This window comes from Chelonia mydas, chromosome 9 (assembly GCF_015237465.2).
Source record: "Chelonia mydas isolate rCheMyd1 chromosome 9, rCheMyd1.pri.v2, whole genome shotgun sequence".
Classification (NCBI taxonomy): Eukaryota; Metazoa; Chordata; order Testudines; family Cheloniidae; genus Chelonia; species Chelonia mydas.
Window position 1 is genome coordinate 29,019,116 of NC_057855.1, and position 16,679 is coordinate 29,035,794.

General features: G+C 38.9%; 1 long non-coding RNA gene across 1 annotated transcript in view; it reads right to left on the reverse strand.

Annotated features, from left to right (window-relative positions):
- LOC119567080 overlaps positions 1-11,446 on the reverse strand; it is an 84,843-nt gene extending 73,397 nt beyond the window's left edge. The window contains exon 1 of the long non-coding RNA XR_005226797.2: positions 11,356-11,446. This is a non-coding gene — a long non-coding RNA (uncharacterized LOC119567080). The remainder of the gene's footprint in view (positions 1-11,355) is intronic.
- Positions 11,447-16,679: the final 5,233 nt, after the last annotated feature.

The window sequence follows — 16,679 nt, forward strand, 5'->3', positions numbered from 1 at the left end:
TAGAAAGAACAAATTACAATCCTCAAAGGAGTAAAAAAAAGTTGAAAAAATCATCTTGATGTTGATTTAAATCAGCAAAAATCAAGGAAACTTACAGTTAAGGCTGACACACTATATTTAACTCACACAATTGCACCTATGTACTTTAGCTTGGAGGGAAGAGTGAGTGGGCATCCCACAGTCCATGTCTGAAGTCAATGGGAGTTTTGCCTGAGTAAGAATTACAGGATCAGGCCTGGGATACCTCACATCTGTTAATGCCTTGAGTTCCCTGCACAACCTAAGCACTGCGGGGTGTGTTAAAGCCAAAGTAACAGGCTTAGTTCTGAATGTATTTGTGGATATAAATCAGACTCTAAATATTGCTTTAATGTAGTTTTTTTTTGTGTGCATGTTTGTGATTTAATTCTTATTTGCCAATGTAATCTGACCTTCCCCAACAATTATTAGCTGAAAGGCAGGAATTGAAGAAAAGTATTCTAGAAGTACTTTTTTGTGTGTGCAATTCACTAACAACTCAGTTGATCCTAAAACATTCTGCAATATAACATATATACCACATCTGAGGCTTAAAACTAGTTTCCTAAATGTAAATATTAAGATAAATAAATTTTCATGTGTTACTACAAGACGAGGCTTTCCCACTTTGTGAAATACTTTAAAATAAATTGTCTACTTCAAAGTAACAAACAAGCCCTAGGAGTACACCGCTCACCAAAACTACTCATAATTTGCTGTGTGCATTTCATGCTAATCAAAACTTTGCCTTGTTAAAATTACATCTAAGTGCTAATAAAAATGACCATTGTTAGCTCTTTTCTGGAATCAAGGCTCATGCAAAAGTTTTCCACCTGATAAAGGCTTAAACATTACTGAAATAAGAGTTGCATTTTATGATTGGCAAGTTCTTTGGGACCAAGATACCCCCCAGCCTGACTGACTAGGACCCAGCAATGCATTTTGGCCCTGTCTCTATGTCAAGTCACTGCCATCAAAACAATGGCTAATATTACATGAAAATCTTGTGCAAATGAGCCATAATGGGAGAGAATGACAATCTCCTAAGACCATGCAGCAGGATTCTCCTTTGATCTGAAATACTGTTAATCTTTCTCAAACATAACACTAAGTATACTTGGCAAATCCTGTATGAGAAAGTCCCTATAGTGCAGGTTTGCAGATAGAAAGCCATAAGTGAAATACACACCAATAAAACGTTCCATATTGGCTGGAAATTTCTTTGCACTTATGGGCATTTTTGCAAACAAGTTAAACAATATGTTTAATTAATAAAGGACATTTCCTGCTGGATATGAAGTTCTTGTTCACAGTCTTATTTAATTAAGAAGCTGCAGTGTTTAAGATATTAAAACAGTGTTTTGAGAAGGTTTAGCATTTTTAAAAACACAGCCTTTATTTAGAGAGGCTTTAGGAATCAGACTGACTCTAAATTATAGTTTTAATATGATGTTTCAGGGGAAGAAAAAAATCAAATCACATAAGACAAGATTTTTCATTGGTAACAAAAGTATGATATAGGAGTTTATACTTTATTAATGATGCTTAAAGCAAAGATCTGGAATGGTATGTCTCAAATGAGGTCATTTATCAACTTCAGGATAGTAAAAACTTCTCCTTGGTCTGTATTATAGCCAGATCGCACCTTTTTGTTGTGCAGCCAAATATGCAAGGCCTATGTAGACGAATGCAAACAGAGTAAATCATGTTGATTCAGTGCTAGTAGGAAATATGCCTCTTCAGTTGTGTGCTGCTTTTGAAGTACTGCCTAAAAATCAGCCTTCGGCTTCAAAGCAAGGGGATTATAGCCTTTATCCAGCAATTAATATGGCTGAAACTCAGAATGTCAGCACCTGATGACTATGCAGGCTGGACAGTAGCCTGGTGGGGGTCCAGTCCCCTGAAGAATTGGAATTCACTATAAAAATTAGTGAATAAATAGACTGAAATATTTGGGGAAAGGACATAAAATTTTAACTTCTAACGACCTTTCTATATTTTGACATGCAGGGGGAAAAATTGTGGTGTCCCTTGACCTTTAACCTGCCTTATCCACCTAGATCATTTTAATCTCCCACCAACTGTTAAGCAGAAAGGAGTGCTATTAAAGGGAAAGCTATTCCTTTTGCCTTCATACATAGATCAGATGACAACCTCTCCAAGTCCCTCCTCTCTGTCAGAGTTCAAGGGTTCAAAGATGGTCAGAATATCAAGCAACAGAAAGCCAGCAGGACTGCTGCAAAAAGAGTTTAAACACTTTATATTATGCAGAGTAGTCGAAAAAAAAAAAGGGGGGGGGGTATTTTGAAGTTTTACTTCTCAATTGACTATTTTCTTAAGTGGTCTCTTTTGATAACAAGCACTCATAATCTTCTAATTTTAGGGAAAAAAGACTTGTTAGATGCAAAAATCCTAAATTATTCTAATTTGTACCCAAACTCAGTTACCTAATAGCCTTTTCAGTGCAAACGCTAAATATAGAGTTATAAAAGAAACTTTGTGGAGATTGTCACAGAGGCATTTATTTACCTAAACACTTATAAAGCATGAATACTTCATGATCTAGCTCTGACACTTCTAATCTATGTTGGAAGAAAAATATATAATAATAGGGATATGCAGCTAATTACTAGATAACACATGAGCTGGCATTTTAAACAGTGCAATATACATAGTACGTTGTAACCAGCTTTTTCTATTTCTAATTTTTAACCATACACAGTGGAAACATGTTTCTTCCCAGATTTTCCGTTTGCTTTGAAGAAAACACCCACAGAGTATCCATGCTTAAAGTACTTACAGAACAGTATCACTACAACATGACAAGCTAAACAATGTGTTTCATTAATAAAGAATGTTTGATATTAAATGCAGAGTTCTTATTTCAAAATGGCAAAAAAACTGTATGAATGAGGCATGGAGGATAATAATTGCACAACATAGTATTAATAAAATTGTGTGTATGCTGAATGTAATTCATGTGCAACTTTCTAAATATGTCTACATACACACATATATACAGAGACATTAGAAATTAGAAGACTACATTAGATTTTGGAAGAAGAATGAGGAGTACTTGTGGCACCTTAGAGACTAACAAATTTATTTGAGCATAAGCTTTCGTGGGCTAAAACCCATGCATCTGATGCATCCAATGAAGTGGGTTTTAGCCTACCAAAGCTTATGCTCAAATAAATTTGTTTGTCTCTAAGGTGCCACAAGTACTCCTGTTCTTTTTGCTGATACAGACTAACACGGCTGCCACTCTGAAACCTGTTATTAGATTTTGGGTTTTCGATTTGGCCTTTCATACTCTGGGTACCCTAAAATGCTTGACAGTGTTTCCACTGGATTTAGCTAAATACAGTAGTAGTAGTGCAATAACAGCCATTAAGTGTTGTTAACAATAGCTCCTACTCTGACTTGGAGATTAGAATCTGTCCTATTGAGACAGAGAATTTTGGCTGGGAAGTAGGCTTATCCTTACTCTTTTCACAAAGTGTCATGGAGATATTGCCTAGACAGGCAACAGGGACAGGCAAAAGGGATTTTGGATTAACATCTCATCTGCAGGACGATATCTCAAACAGTTCAACACCTCTGTGGTGTTGCACTGCCATGTCAGGATTAACAATCAACCCAAGTCCTTGTGTGAGACTTGAACCCATGACCTTGTAGCCAAGAGGTTAAAAAAAAAAAGGACTAGTAACTGAGCCACAGTCATTATTGATATGTGCTCACATCTATTGACATCAGTGTTGACTACAGATTGACCTTGGAGCAGAAAACTGTTGCCCACAGATTTTAAAAGTAGCCAATATCTTTCAGCAAGCTTTGACATTTTTTCCCTATTGGAAGCCATTTTTCCTACCAGACAGCAGCAGTTTACAGCATAAACCTAATCTCTAAATATTAGTATCGTAAATACCTTAAAAGAATTTGGATACCTTTCAAATCTGTCAAGGTTCACAGTATTTAGTTAGGTTGTTTTAACATAGATTAGAACATATTAATTAGCCCAGATTTTGATAACTAGGTACTTTTTTGTATGAATAGTAGCATATTGACAATAGTTTTCATTATAAATTTATTTATATTTTGTATAGTACTCAAAAGCCTTCTGGGCACTTCACAGACATGGAAGTCAACAGATTCTTGCCCCAAAGAATTTATCATCTCTGAACACAGAAAAAGATAAGGAGAGGAAGAGGTGTATTGAACTGCTACAGTGTCTGTGATGCAAAGCAAAGGAAAACTGGTTGGGGGTATATTTTGCTGAGAGGAAATGTACATACATTTAGTTCTGATTTGATATGGGAGATATTCTCATGGCCTTGATCCCCCTCCTACTGAAGTTAGTGTTGCTGAATTAGACATGTAATCAGTGTAGGACTGGACCTATTGACTTTGAAAACCCATTCAAATTTGACAGTAAAGCTAACTATATTTAGCCAAGTATTAAAATCTGAGTATCTGAGGACCATCCAGATTTGCATAAAGATGTCCTGAAAAAGCGATGTTCTGGATTCAGATTCAGTTTAGGTTGCAGTTTGATTCCAAAACCAATTCTTGTTTAGGGTTCAAGTTCGGTTATTTATTTATTTTGTATTTCTTTGCACTCAAGAATTTACAAAGGTGCCTGTATCCCAAGCTCTAGCCACCTGAGACATTAATTTCAAAACACAAATCATAGCAGACAGACCAATCCAGCAGCAAACTCTGCCACACACCAGCAATAACCAGACCAGCTAATCATTACAGCAAAACAGATAAAAGACTATTTCGGTCTCCTCTGATATCTCAAGGGATTCCCTACTCCCCAAAAGCCAGAGTGAAAAGATAAGATGATCTGATGGTGATGAAATTCTGCAACTTCTTTTAATCAGGTTTTGGCCTCAAATACAGGAAACCTTTCTAGAGCAGCAGGATTTAGGAGATTTTGGTTGCACCTCAATCAGAACAGGAAAATAGGCCTCATCTGCTACTAAATCCAAACTCTGAACCAAATCATCTGGCCTTGGAATCTATTAATCTCATTTTTCCATTGGAACTATTTGGACAGAGAACCTCAGAGCTCTCCATTTGGTGAGGATTCATAGAATTATTTATGAAGTTGTGGGCAAAGCACATCACTGAATACAACCCTTCTGCCACCACAGCATTTCTTGACTTGTAACTTATAATGTATTGATTTGGTTTGCTCCTGTAAAGGGATTATCTAGCTATTCTTTCAGTCTGGGTGTAAATGAACAATTTAGATTATTAATAAAGATCTCTAATACAGATACATAATCAAGTTCAAGATTTGATGAGTTACTTCATAAATGCCTCACAAATGCCTTTTTTCTTGGTGATTGTTACAGGTCTTTCTTTGACTGAGGTAGGCATACATCTGGAATTAGTTGTTTTAAACTCTAAAGTGAATAGCAAGTAGATGGCCAGTTGCTGAATATTATTTCGCTCTGCTTATGAAGACCACTCACCCCAACCTTTACATTAATATTGTATTATATTTATACCAGTGATGGTGACCAAACGGCATCCCACACAACTTCATGGCATTTGGTAGTTTTAGGGGCTGCAGCCTAATGCAATCTCCCTCCTTCAACCCTTTTTCCTGTAGATGATACCACTCTTCCTCCCTGCCTCTCTTTTGATTGGTTGTGTGCTCTGGCACAAGAACTGTGGAGGGTATGAGTTTTAGATTTGGAGTATACCACATTCTATGATCACCAGAGTGGAGCTATCCAATCAGCAGTTGATACACTGAGACCCTTCATAGAGACAACTACATGTTGTAGGGAAGATGCCTAGGCCCCAGAAGCTAAGGGAAGCACCTCAAAGTAAATAGAGCCCCCACCCCAACTTTTCTGTACTTCCAGGCATTCAACTTTTCTGTACTTCCATTCTGTACTAAATGACAAGCCAACATCCTCCCAAGGGGGAAGGAGTGGCCCCTAGAGAAGTAGAATCCGAGAATATCAGGGTTGGAAGAGACCTCAGGAGGTCATCTAGTCCAACCCCCTGCTCAAAGCAGGACCCGCCCCAGCTAAATCATCCCAGCCAGGGCTTTGTCAAGCCAGGTCTTAAAAACCTCTAAGGATGTAGATTCTACCACCTCCCTAGGTAACCCATTCCAGTGCTTCACCACCCTCCTAGTGAAACAGTGTTTCCTAATATCCAACCTAGACTTCCCCCACTGCAACTTGAGAACATTGCTCCTTGTTCTGTCATCTGCCACCACTGAGAACAGCCTACCTCCATCATGGTTCAGTAACCATGAACATGCAATATGCATGCCAGGCTTCATTGTAAAAGGCTCTGTTGACCACTGCCAGAGTGGGTACTGCAACAATGAAGGTTCCTGAAACCCCCTGGCCTGAAATCTCTAGAGCTGTTGCCAGGAAGCACAACTCCCAAAAAGTTGAGTGGAGAGCACGTTAGGAGAAAGGGCTAGAATCAAAACCAGCCCATTAACCACCTTCATGCAGAAGGTAAAGTAGCAAAGACTGAAGACTATGCCTTTTACAAACATTAAATTTTACACACTGAAAGCCCACATTGGGCTAGATTTCACTGCTGCACAGTGACACAAACTGTAGTTCCCTGAAACCAATGACTTAAAGACAGAGGGGATGATTGTGATCATCTAGTCCAGGGATTTGCAACCTTTGGCACATGGCCCATCAGGGAAATCCACTGGCAGGCCGGGACAGTTTGTTTACTGCATTGTCCACAGGTTCGGCCGATCACAGCTCCCACTGCTTGCGGTTCACCGTTCCAGGCCAATGGGGGCTACGGGAAACAGTGTGGGCTGAAGGATGTGCTGGCTGCCACTTTCAGCAGCCCGCATTGGCCTGGAATGGCTAATAGCCATTGATGAACCTATCCTCCATGAATTTATCTAGTTCTTTTTTGAATCCTGTTATAGTCTTGGCCTTCACAACATCCTCTGGCAAGGCAGTTCACAGGTTGACTGTGCGTTCTGTGAAAAAATATTTCCTTTTATTTGTTTTAAACCTGCTGCCTATTAATTTAATTTGGTGACCCCTAGTTCTTGTGTTATGAGAAGGAATAAAATAACACTTCCTTATTTATTTTCTCCACACCGATCATGATTTTATAGACTTCTATCATATCCCACTTAATTGTCTCTTTTCCAAACTGAAAAGTCCCAGTCTTATTAATTGCTCCTCATATGTAAGCTGTTACATGCCCCTAATCATTTTTGTTGCCCTTTTCTGCCCTTTTTGAGATGGGGAAACCACATCTGCATGCAGTACTCAGGGTGTGGGCATACCATGGAAATGCAGCAGATATGTTATGTGTTTTAGAAAGCATTACTATTTTTCCGTGTAGCAGATCTCTGAAACACAGAAAAAGGATCGATTGATGTCTTAATGCCTATATTTAAAATAAAAAACCAAGGAACAATAAGAAAGAGGGAATTCACTGGCAATAATAGTCTCTGCCAATACCCTGTTCAAAAATAGCCCCTTTTCCCCACCCTGAAACTTTAAGCAGTTACAGCCATGCCAGGGATTAGTGCTGTAACAGCCATTCATCGCACTTGGCATTGCTGACAATAAAAAGTAAAAAACCAAAATTGTTGCGATACTCTCCCACCCCTAAAGCAAACAGTCATAAGCTTGTTAAAAAAAAGTTTACATTCTCCTGGTAAGAGGGGCTTCTAAAGAAGTGTAAATACTACAGACAAATACATTGGACAACTTGGACAACCCCTCCACAACACAAACCTAACCCCAAGTTGATAAAGACATTTAGAACAGAACACCTCCATTGCGTTAATATATGCAATGTCACATGAACAAGTCACTAATGACCTTCTAATACAGGGGAATAAAACCCTCCCAACGCTATATAGCCCATACGTATGTACCAGTGTTTCCTTATGGCAGCTTTATAGGATGTGAAGGTGTCTCTCAGCACACACAGATGTCATCATCTGCCTCCCTGCTATTCCAAGATGTGTGCTCATATGACATCCCTGTTTTCCCGTGCCTGCTGGGAACCAGGACCAGTGTACAGTGTGGGTGGGATCAGGCTGCCTGTACAGAGTTTGAAAAATACACTTGTTGTCAGCCCACTAGGGATGGAAGCACTCCCCAGTACACTCATAAATGTTACGTAGTGCTCTGCAGGCGATGATTATATGCATGGCGTTTGCCACACTGGCATCCAGATGGGTGTGTAGGCAGCACCAACAAGCTTTCAGCCTACCAAACGTGCTTTCTATGACCATTCTTCAATGAGCTTGTATCTGGATTCCCTTTTTCCAGGGTCACTTATGTTGGTGTATGGTTTCGTGAGCCAAGGCAGGAGTAGGTATATGGGGTCCCCCAAAATGACAGTTGACCCAGACACACTGTACAGAACAATATCATTTATGGTGAATAAAGTCCCTTCTCCCCCCTTCAGTTATAATCCTGATTACCTCAATACCCTGGCATCATAAACCTTTCTGGTATACATGAGCCTGCCTGTACGTTCCACCAAGCCTTGCAGAACAATTTAATAGTAACCTTTTCTGTTCACATACTCAGTTGCCCCTCATGGTGGGCAAAGTATTGAGATATGAGCGCTACCGATGGCCCCAGCACAGTTTTGAAACCCCTATTATTTCTGGAACTTTTCTTATGGCAACTGCCTAGGGGTAAATGACAGTGTTAACTGCCTCACAAACTTGCACAACCTTGACCCCGACAGTAAACTTTCCAACCCCAAAGTGCTTTGCAAAAGACCTATAGCTGTCTGGTGTAGCCAGTTTCCATAGGACAGTGGCTTACCTGAATTGACAGTTCTGGCTCTTGCCACATAGATCCTTGAAGGTAGGGTGACTATATGTCCTGTTTTGGCCGGGACAGTCTCTTAGCCCTGTACCGGCCATTCCAACTTTTTGGCAAAAGTAGGCATCTGTCCCTTTTGCTCTTGTCAACCGATCAAGCAAGACAAGAGGAATGCCTTTTTAAAATACTTTTCAGAATACACCCCTTCTTCTTTTGGGTAACCTTTACTGGTTTAACAGCATCATCACTCATATGAATAAGAATTATTTAGAAGAGCAAGGGTTGCAGGATCAGGCCTAGAAACTAGGATGAAGGCCTTCTCATTGACATCAGTGCAACCCAGTGAAATCAATAAGTTTGTGACGGTGTAACTGAGTTTGAATAACAGAGTTTGAATACAGAGTTTGAATAACAATTCATGCAAAAGAAGTATTGCAGAGTTTGAATAACAATTTATACTAAAAATTATCCTTTGACAAGATACAAGTCAATATTTTTAAACTTTTAAAATTTCACTGATCAAATCTGAGTCTTGATTTTGTTTCTCGGAGCATAAATATTAGAAAAGATTTTAACCATATATTTGCACAGGTGATTTTGAAATGCTCAGCAAGATCTTGTGCCCAGATTTTTAGTATCTATTGATTCCTGCATTTAAATTTATGGTGCATTTCACACTGTTCCCTGCTGTGGTTGTCTTAAGATCCTGGCTGCCAGGTCACTAGGAAATAAGCAATGAATGGCAGAAAACCCCTGTGCCTGTTCTTATCTATAGAATGGCAAACATGAGCAGAGTTCTGTGCAAAGACTGCTATGCTGTCAAAAGTAAAATTACAAAGGGCTACACTCATATATATTTATTTATATATTTCAATATATTTCTAAATTTGCGAAAGTCTTTTACTTTGCCACAATCGCATCATATCTGAAATTATTTTATGGCTAGGAGCAAGAGTTGGGAGGCCATCTGTTCTTTCATATTGACTGTCAGATGAGTATAACCATTTCATTCAGGGTTTTGAAAGTGCCAAAAATGAAACAAGTTCCACACATGTTAATGAGATTTTCCAAAAACAAAACAAAAACAACTCTATTTAACCATTCCAAACAAAAAGTTTTCACTTTTCAAATATATTCAAGATGTATTTATTACTATTGTCACTAGAAAAAACAATTGGATTCCAACTAGCAATAACAGGAAAAGTGTATGAAGGTCAAGACATATTCAGTAAACTACATCTAGCTTTTATACTTGCTATTTTTAAAAACAAACCTTTAATTTTGAAATTCACAGCCTATCCACCATTACAAGCCCCTTCAGGGCAATGATCTATCAAGTTCTGACTGTCTCAAACTGTTTGTGCTGGATTCAGCATCTATCACTCCTCAGACTTGCTGCACATTCAGCCATAGAGACAAGAAACAATAATTTTCAATTAAGAAACCTGGAGAAGACTTGGGGACTTGATTTATGGTGCATGACTAATTATTGAATAGCTAGCCTAATGAAAATTAAGCTGCTGGTTACTACAAAGATTTAACTTCATTTTCTTGAGATGCTGATATGACCCGGAGTATAATTTACTGAAGTTTTATTATATATTTTAAAATAGACAAAAACATATAAATGATCTAATTGTCATTTTTAAAATATGGTATTTTTTTACATTCTATACCCTAATGGAGCTTGTACTTCATATAAATTTAGACTGAATTAAAGGCTTCTTGTTGCTTGAAGTTAAAGTGTTTCCTTGTGGATGGTAATGACAGAGAGAGAAATATGAAGGAGGACATAACAGAAATTGCTTTTTAAGGCTCAGAGTATTTATAAGCAGAGGGACTCAGTTTATCACAGAGTTGATACATAAAAATCAATTTAATACCCAATATTTTGTATGTAAAATTCTTCTTAAAATTTAAGTTGTAGGGAAAATAAACCAATGAAATTTGCAAATCTTTGGCAAACAACGATTATGTTGATTTGTTTGGGTTTTTTTCCCTCTTTAGGAGCCTGATCCAAATCCCATTGAAATCAATAGAAGTCTGTCATAAATGACATTTGTTTCTTACAAACAGCATATTTTCAAAGGCCCAATTCTGCAGCTCTTATTCATGTTGAGTAGTACTTACTCATCTGAGCAGTCTCATAAGACGACTTAATTGGAGGAAAGACTGCAGAATTAGCCTCTAAGTATGAAAGGTCCTGCAGTTTACTCAGTGAAGTCACATAAAAAATCAGAACACCATAAATTCTAGGACCCCAGTCACACAAATATTACACTGTCTAAGCAGAAAAAGTTTACTCTTTGAAGTCTTACAATGTCTAATGCAAGCAAAACAATACAGTAGTTCCTATTTCTTTCAACCCACATGCTCACAGTTTACCCAGCTTCAGCTAGGCTTCCTGAACCTATACAGACAAGAGAATATGAAACAGTACATTCTTGTAAGTCACATTCTTTTGCAGAAGGAAACTCAAATAAATGTTTCCAGTGTACAAATGAGTCCATTCCTACAGCAAGAAACCAACCTTAATTTGGTGCATGTCCCCTTAACCAGTTCTGCTTCTGCATTGAACTTCTGCACACAGCCACTCAGAGGCATCTCAGGATTCACAATATTGAGCATTTACAGGAAACAATGCAGAGGGAAATATCAAGGTGAAATGATGTAAGTGCTGGACTGGAGCAGCTGGCAACAAGACTGCACAGGATTGTCACCAAAGATACTAGTCAAGGAGGGAAGACAAAAGGAAAGGAGGAAAGGAAAACTTGATTTATTCAGGAAACCACCTGTTTCTTCAGAAGGCCTTTATGAGGATCACTAGTTTATGGCTGGAAGGACAGCTGGCAGCCAGAAAGGGAACTGAATATAAATTAATTTCCTATCTGATCTTTTAGAAAAGTCTGGGCTCTGTTCAAGTCACCGGGTAGATATGAATTGACAATGAAACTAAGGGTTTTCCTCTAGCTCCCTGATTCTAAGCTGTATAATATCTGAGGAATCTGCATGAGCTCAAAGAAAGGCCTAAACAATGCAGCAACTTTCCAGCACCGCCGATATTGAGTTATTTACTGGAGTCCTGGATAAATATCAGTATGAATAATAACATTCTGCCTACCTAATTTTTCCCAGCAGTTTCAACTGCATCCAATATTCTTCTTCTCTAAGTCCTGCCCCCTCCTTTGCAGGTACCAGGGTCTCACGGTGGGGTCAGTGCAGAGAGGAGCAAGGCTTTGGAGATGCTACATAAAGTGCTCTTTGCGCACTGCTGTGTAATGAATGTTCAGTGGCAGGAAGAGAGCCATAGGTTCCTTTATCCTCCAATTCTTCTTTGCCACAGATGGAAGTGACACAAGGGCCAAGGAGGCTACTTCAGCCATTTGGCCAAGTATTGATTGGCTGCTCTGTGGCCCAGGGTTCGGAATTTGTCCCTTCTTTCCCCAGCGTGTTCAGTACCCAACCAAGTTACTAGCACAGGCATTGGGAGAGTAGTTTGCTCTTACTCTCCCAACCATTGTGCTGTGCCGCTGCATTCTGTTAAGCAGCTGCCATAATTCACCCCTGAGCTGGCTGTGTGTGAAGTGATTCAAACATGTATGGGCTGTAACCTTTGTGAAGCACTTCAGGATCCTTTGACATAAAAGGTTCTACTTCGCTTTAATTTATTGGATAGAGTGAATATATGACTGTTAACTACAATACCCTGTGTGGGTAAGGCAGCAGAGACTATTAGTTTGAAATGGTCTTGGAAAGATTATGCACAAATACAAATGTACACACTAAAACAGGGTTTCCCTAATTGTGGTCTTGGGACCACAAAGTACATGCTCATGACGACTCTTCCTTATTTCCAGCTTCTAAATCATATAAGGATATAGCAAACTATAGCCAGCTATGCATGGAATGCTTTCCTAATATTACTTGTCAATGTAATGGAAGGAATTGCTGTACGTGTCACAGGAATGTTACAAGATTACAAATGGGAGGAAGGGTGATTGCAGTCATGAAGGGGAAGGGAGGGACTCCAAGCTATTGAGAACCCATATTCTGGGCTTCCTTTTGTCTCAGGATCCACCAACTTAGTCACATTTTCAGTACCAAATACAGCAGCTTATAGCGCACACTGTACTGTAAGAAAGTCTTGGTCTTTGTTTTTGACTAAAACAAAGACCACGACAATAAGGCCACAGTTCTAATCTCAAACACACTGGCACAATCTTGTTGATTGAATGGAACTGCACCAGTGTAAAGTAGAGCAAAATGGGGCCCAGGGTCAGTCTGTCAGTCTTTCTTGCTTTCATGCTTTCTCCATGCCAATTTAGAGTAATCTCAAAAAATCTGTTTGTTGTGTGATACAGCATGGCCAGAGGGCAGCAGGAGAGTGTTAGAAGGGAGCTTTATTCCCTGTAGAGGGAAGAAAGTTTGCTATAAATTAATTAAAGCACCTGAAGCCGAGTAAAGCACCGGAAGCCAGTCACATGATAAAACCCCCCTGCTTCAATCAGACAAGAGGAGGAGTTGGAGCAGAGCGGATTGGTGTTGGAGCAGAGAGCACTTTGGAGGAGTTGAAGCTGAGTGGATTGGCACTGGAGAAAAGAGCAGTTTGGAGGAGTTGAAACAGAGTGGATTGGTGTTGGAGCAGAGAGCAGTTTAGAGGGAAGCAGAGGAGAGTTTGGAGAAGTGCTGTGGTGGGCTAAGAAGACCAAGACCCTAGGTAAAGGGACACCTGGTTTGTGCAGAGGGAGGGCAGGAAGCCCCACAAGCTGAAGGGCAGGAGAGGGAAGTAGCCCGGGGAAGGAACCACTAGTTCTAGTGGTTTACCGCTATCCCTAGGGCCCCTGGGCTGGGACCCGGAGTAGAGGGCGGGCCTAGGTCCCTTCTTCTCCACTCCCCTCCTCTAGGACACTAGTGGGGCAGTTAATACCCCAGTTCAGGGACAAGAAATGGTGCCCTGAACCCGCACCCAAGAAGAGAAAGCGCGAGACCCATCATAGTAGTGCTGGCAATTTGCCACAGTTGGGTAAGAAATGCAATCTGCTACACCTGAGAAACAAATAATTATAGATATATATTATGTTTACCACTTGATTATTGTGCTAAACATGCTAGGTGTGTGATTTATTGTGATGTTACGTGATGGGTTGGAAGTAGGGCTGTCAAGCGATTAAAGAAATTAATCGTGATTAATCACACTGTTAAGCAATAACAGAATAACATTCAAATATATTGATTTCCGTTACAACACAAAATACCAAGTGTACAGTGCTCATTTTATATTTATTTTTGATTACAAGTATTTGCACAGCAAAAAAACAAAAGAAATAGTATTTTTCAATTCACCTAATACAAAGTACTGTAGTGCAATCTCTTTATCATGAAAGTTGAACTTACAAATGTAGAATTATGTACAAAAAATAACTTCATTCAAAAACAAAACAAAATAAATTTTAGAGCCTGCAAGTCCACTCAGTCCTACTTCTTATTCAGCCAATCACTCAGACAAACAAGTTTGTTTACATTTGCAGGAGATAATGCTGCCCGCTTCTTGTTTACAATGTCACCTGAAAGTGAGAACAGGTGTTCTCATGGCACTGTTGTAGCCAGCGTCACAAGTTATTTACATGCCAGATGTGATAAAGATTCATATGTCCCTTCATGCTTCAACCACCATTCCAGAGGACATGCGTCCATCCTGATGATGGATTCTGCTCAATAACAATCCAAAGCAGTGCGGACCTACGCATGTTCATTTTCATTATCTGAGTCAGATACCACCAGCATCTTTTTTTTTTTCTTTTTTTGGTGGTTTGTGTTCTGTAGTTTCTGCATCGGAGTATTGCTCTTTTAAGACTTCTGAAAGCATGCGCCACACCTCGTCTCTCTCAGATTTTGGAAGGCAGTTCAGATTCTTAAACCTTGGGTTGAGTACTTTAGCTATGTTTAGAAATCTCACATTGGTAACTTCTTTGTGTTTTGTCAAATCTGCAGTGAAAGTGTTCTTAAAACGAACAACAAGTGCTGGGTCATCATCCGAGACGGCTATAAGATGAAATATATGGCAGAATGCGGGTAAAACAGAGGAGGAGGCATATAATGCTCCCCCAATAAGTTCAGTCACAAATTTAATTAATGCGTTATTTTTTTAATTAGAGTCATCAGCATGGAAAAATGTCCTCTGGAATGGTGGCCAAAGCGTGAAGGGCATACGAATGTTCAGTATATCTGCCACATAAATACCTTGCAATGCCAGCTACAAAAGTGCCATGCAAATACCTGTTCTCACTTTCTAGTGAGATTGTAAACAAGAAGAGGACAGCATTATCTCCTGTACATGTAAACAAACTTGTTTCTCTTAGTGATTGGCTGAACAAGAAGTAGGACTGAGTGGACTTGTAGGCTCTGAAGTTTTACATTATTTTGTTTTTGAGTGCAGTTATGTAACAAAAAAAATCTACATTTGTAAGTTTCACTTTCACAACAAAGAGTTAGCACTACAGCACTTGTATGAAGTGAATTGAAAAATACTATTTCTTTTATCATTTTTACAGTGCAAATATTTGTAATAAAAGATATACACTTTGATTTCAATTACAACACAGAATACAATATATATGAAAATGTAGAAAAACATCCAAAATAGTTAATAAATTTCAATTGGTATTCTATTGTTTAACAGTGCGATTAAAATTGCGATTAATCGTGATTAATTTTTTTTAGTTAATCGCGTGAGTTAACTGTGATTAATCGACAGCCCTTGTTGGAAGGGAACTTACTGAAATAGAGAGAGAAATCAATTGTACACTTGAGACATTTAGAGATGGCTTTTAGACAAAGTGCAAGACCCCAAAACTCCCAAACTTTGGGGAAAATTAGGTTAGGATTTGTATGTGAATTTTGCAGCCGCTGGTCCATCTCTATTCTCTTTGCTGCTGTCTTTTAACTCTTCTGCTTCTGATGGATACACAGAATTTAAATCAGAAGGCATTATGATGATGATCTAGTCTGACCTCAGGCACAGCAAAGCCATACAATTTCACCAACTGGTTCCTGCATTAAGTCCATAACTTCTAGTTAAGCTAGAGCATACCTTTTAAATTACAGGGGTAGTCTATTTTTTGTCAAGGTCCAAATTTCTTGGTCAAGGTATAGTCAAGGTCTAGAGAAAATAAATAATAATCATCAGTAAATAAAAGATGTTGGGGTCCATTAAAAAATGTCTGGCAGTCCAAATTTGGCCCATGGTCTGCCCATTCACTACCCGTTTTTTAGAAAGACATCTAACCTTGATTTAAAGAGTTCAAGTGGCAGAGAATCCCTAGGAAAATTATTCCACTTAATTACCACCAATTGGCACTAGGAGCTTGAGTTAAATTGGCTATTTATCATGATCTTTAGGTTGGTTTCAATGTCACTGCTTTCTGAAATACAGTCAGCCCTCCTATAAGTGTGACCTACATTTTTTGTCCTAGATATGACCCTGTAATGAAATGCTTGCTGTTCAAATTAGACCAGTGTATCAAATGATCCAGAACACTCTGTAGAAATGATGTGTCCATATCCCTATTTACCACTCCACCACTAACAAAGATATTAAATAGGATTGGGTCACGACTATATCCTGGTGGATCTCCGCTAGAAACACTTCTATTGGATAACAATTCCCCATTTACAATTACATTTTGAGATCTGTAAATTAGCCAATTTTTAATATAGCCATTTAATACAGCTGCCATTGGTTTTGCAAAGTGTTAGTTTCTTAATCAGAATGTCATGCGATCATGTTTTATATAAGTCAAAGTCTATTATGTCAATAAAGTTACCTTTATGAACCAAACTTTTAATCTCCTAAAA